General features: G+C 39.8%; 1 non-coding gene across 1 annotated transcript; it reads right to left on the bottom strand.

The window, feature by feature from the left end:
* Window positions 1-241: 241 nt before the first annotated feature.
* Window positions 242-349, bottom strand: LOC148545874 (small nucleolar RNA R71). The gene has a single exon (XR_015900228.1). It is a non-coding gene; the product is annotated as a small nucleolar RNA R71 (small nucleolar RNA).
* Between the last annotated feature and the right edge of the window lie 4124 nt (window positions 350-4473).

The raw sequence follows: 4473 nt of genomic DNA, 5'->3' as shown, positions 1-4473 counted from the left end.
CAAGTTTCATGGACTTCCATCTGAAGATCCTTTTCAGTTCTTAACTGAATTCTTGCAGATATGTGATACTGTTAAGACTAATGCAGTAGATCCTAAAGTTTACAGGCTCATGCTTTTCCCTTTTGCTGTGAGAGACAGAGCTAGAATATGGTTGGACTCTCAACCTAAGGATAGCCTGAACTCTTGGGATAAGCTGATCAAGGCTTTCTTAGCCAAGTTCTTTCCTCCTCAAAAGTTGAGTAAGCTTAGAGTGGATGTTCAGACCTTCAGACAGAAAGAAGGTGAATCCCTCTATGAAGCTTGGGAGAGATACAAAGAACTGACCAATAAGTGTCCTTCTGACATGCTTTCAGAATGGACCATCCTGGATATATTCTATGATGGTCTATCTGAATTGGCTAAAATGTCATTGGATACTTCTGCAGGTGGATCCATTCACCTAAAGAAAACACCTGCAGAAGCTCAAGAACTCATTGACATGGTTGCTAATAACCAATTCATGTACACTTCTGAGAGGAATCCTGTGAGTAATGGGACGCCTATGAATAAGGGAGTTCTTGAAATTGATACTCTGAATTCCATACTGGCTCAGAATAAAATATTGACTCAGCAAGTCAATATGATTTCTCAGAGTCTGAATGGAATGCAAGCTGCATCCAACAGTACTCAAGAGGCATCTTCTGAAGAAGAAGCTTATGATCCTGAAAACCCTGCAATAGCAGAGGTAAATTATATGGGTGAACCTTATGGAAACACCTATAATCCATCATGGAGAAATCATCTAAATTTCTCATGGAAGGATCAACAAAAGCCTCAACAAGGCTTTAATAATGGTGGAAGAAATAGGTTTAACAATAGTAAACCTTTTCCATCATCCACTCAGCAACAGACAGAGAATTCTGAGCAGAATCCATCTAGCTTAGCAAATTTAGTCTCTGATCTATCTAAGGCCACTGTGAGTTTCATGAATGAAACAAGATCATCCATTAGAAATTTGGAAGCACAAGTGGGCCAGCTGAGTAAAAGGATCACTGAAATCCCTCCTAGTACTCTCCCAAGCAATACAGAAGAAAATCCAAAAGGAGAGTGCAAGGCCATTGACATAACCACCATGGCCGAACCTGTAAGGGAGGTTGAGGACGTGAATCCCAGTGAGGAAGACCTCTTGGGACGTCCAGTGATCAATAAGGAGTTTTCCTCTGAGGAACCAAAGGAATCTGAGACTCATCTAGAGACCATAGAGATTCCATTAAACCTCCTTATGCCCTTCATGAGCTCTGATGAGTATTCCTCTTCTGAAGAGAATGAGGATGTTACTGAAGAGCAAGCTGCCAAGTTTCTTGGTGCAATCATGAAGCTGAATGCCAAATTATTTGGTATTGAGACTTGGGAAGATGAACCTCCCTTGTTCACCAATGAACTAAGTGATCTGGATCAACTGACATTGCCTCAGAAGAAACAGGATCCTGGAAAGTTCGTAATACCTTGTACCATAGGCAACATGATCTTTGAAAAGGCTCTGTGTGACCTTGGTTCAGGGATAAACCTCATGCCCCTCTCTGTAATAGAGAAACTGGGAATCTATGGGGTGCAAGCTGCTAAAATCTCTTTAGAAATGGCAGACAATTCAAGAAAACAGGCTTATGGACAAGTAGAGGACGTGTTAGTAAAGGTTGAAGGCCTTTACATCCCTGTTGATTTCATAATCCTTGATACTGGGAAGGATGAGGATGAATCCATCATCCTTGGAAGACCTTTCCTAGCCATAGCAAGAGTTGTGATTGATGTTGACAGAGGTGAATTAGTCCTTCAATTGAATGAGGACTCCCTTGTGTTTACAACTCAAGGTTACCCTTCTGTAAACATGGAAAAGAGGCACAGTAAGCTTCTCTCAAAACAGAGTCAACCAGAGCCCCCACAGTCAAACTCTAAGTTTGGTGTTGGGAGGCCACAACCAAACTCTAAGTTTGGTGTTGAACTCCCATATCCAAACTCTAAGTTTGGTGTTGGGAAGTCTCAACAATGCTCTGAACATCTGTGAGGCTCCATGAGAGCCCACTGTCAAGCTATTGACATTAAAGAAGCGCTTGTTGGGAGGCAACCCAATTTTTATTTATCTAATTTTATTTTTGTTCTTTCATGTTTTATTAGGTTCATGATCATGTGGAGTCACTGATGCACATAAACTTGTTATGCTACGATTTAGGAAATTGCACTATCGGCAAAATTCCTTCCGGCAAGTGCACCGGTTATCGTCGTCAAGTAAAAACTCACAATAGAGTGAGGTCGAATCCCACAAGGATTGGTTGAGTGAGCAATTCGGATTAGAAGTGTGTTCTAGTTGAGCGGAATCAAGATTTGCGATGAGAATTGCGGAATGTAAAATTGGCGGGAAAAGTAAATGACAAGAAAATTAAATGGATGAATCTTAAATTGCATGAATTAAAGAGCGGAATGTAAATTGTTGAAATTAAAAGGGAATGGGGATGATTGCAAGAATTGAATTGCAGAATGTAAAGAGAAAGTAGAAATCAGAAATGGGGAATTCATTGGGTTTAGGAGATATTGAAATCTCCGAATCAAAACATGTATATCTCTTCCTCAACCAATGCATTCATTGAATTTTGCTTGGCAATCTTATATGATTGGATCCCAATTCCTTGGCTCACCAATGCTCTCTAAAAACAAACAAATTCCCAATCCCTTGGTTTAAATGTTCATAAGAAGAGATGATGCTTGATCACTGATTATACCACACAATTTCATGAACCACAATTTGGTAGGATTACATGTCACAATATCCATCCAAACCCCAATCCAATCCACTGTGAGAAAGCTTCTCTAGCATGAATCCTCCATTCCTTTCCCAAGGCTCCGAAGGATTCCAAGTATGAGTAGTTTCTTTCCCAAGACAACTACTCAATGGAATTAGATCGAGAAGCTTTCTAACAAAATTCAAGAGAAAAGATTGAAGAAGAAGATAAACTATTATTGATTCATTGAATTACAATAGAGCTCCCTAACCCAATGAAAGGGGGTTTAGTGAGTCATAGCTCTGAATTCAATTACAAAGAAAAGGAAAACTAGCTAAAAGTGAAAGTAAAAAGTCCCCTTCAGGGGCTGGATTCCCCTTCAATCCCCCGTGTGTGTCAAATGTAGAAACTAAGGCCTTTAAATAGGCTCCCTAAATTACAAAATGAAAATGAAATTCAAAGCAAATTACAATCAAATGAAAATAAACTATTCTAGATGATTCTTGTGGCCTTGATTTGGTGTTGTTGATGGGCCTTGCTTGCTTGAAGGGTAGAGTGACATAATTGATCCAAAAAGGATAATGATCCATTAAACTACACTCAAATGTTGCACCCCCTTTCTTGAGTCGTCACTTTGTTCTCTTGTCAACCTTGCCAATTTGATGCCAAATATAGACTATTATACCTCGTTAGAAAGCTATGGATGTCAGCTTTCTAACGCAACTGGAAGAACCTCAATTGGATCTCTACAACTCGAGTTATACTCCATGGAAGGTGAAGAGGTCAGCTGGCCTGATTGCATGTTGGTACTATGCTCTTCTATGCACATTACGGGGCTGTTTTCTCCCTCAATTTTTAGTATCCACCATGCATGCCATATATTCTTGGAAAGCTCTAGATGTCTTCTTTCCAATGCATTTTGAATCACCTCATTTGGAGTTTTGTAGCTCAAGTTATTTATGTTTGAAGAAGGCATGGTCAAGCTGTTCCATATAACACGTTTAAGCTTCAGTTTAAGGTTAAACTGAAGCTTAAACGTGGAAATGGAAAAGGTAGCCCTGGAGGTCGAACACGTTTAAGCTCCAGTTTGAGGTCAAACTGGAGCTTAAACGTGGAAATGGAGAGAGCAACCCTGGAGGGGAAAACTTGGTCGAACACGTTTAAGCTCCAGTTTGAGGTCAAACTGGAGCTTAAACGTGGAAATGGCTCCCTGGTGCTTTTCCCATTCTGGCGTTTAACCTCCAGTTTAAGGTTAAACTGGAGGTTAAACGTGGAACTCCTTCCTGAGTGGCATTATCATTCTGGCGTTTAACCTCCAGTTTGAGGTCAAACTGGAGGTTAAACGTGGAATGCTTCTTTGGTGAGACTTTTCATTCTGGCGTTTAACCTCCAGTTTAAGGTTAAACTGGAGGTTAAACTTCAATTCTAGCATTTCTTAGCCTTCATGATTCTGGCGTTTAAACTCCAGTTTAGGCTTAAACTGGAACTTAAACTCCACATTTGATATTCAAGCTTCCTTTATTGATTTTGTTGCTTCCTTGCTTAGCCTCTTCTTCCCTGAAATCATCCAAACAATTGCATCAAAGTCTTGCAAAATTTCATGAGAAATCTTCCATTCATAGCATTCAAGTAATATAACTAAAAACTCATGGAATTTGCATCAAAATCTTCATGTTGAATGATTTAAGACAAGCATGACTATTTGGCCCAAATGATTACT

The sequence above is a fragment of the Arachis ipaensis genome, chromosome B9, assembly GCF_059453495.1.
Source record: "Arachis ipaensis isolate K30076 ecotype BB chromosome B9, ASM5945349v1, whole genome shotgun sequence".
Classification (NCBI taxonomy): Eukaryota; Viridiplantae; Streptophyta; class Magnoliopsida; order Fabales; family Fabaceae; genus Arachis; species Arachis ipaensis.
The sequence above is the reverse complement of the archived record's forward strand: the minus strand, read 5'-3'. Positions and strand labels throughout refer to the sequence as shown.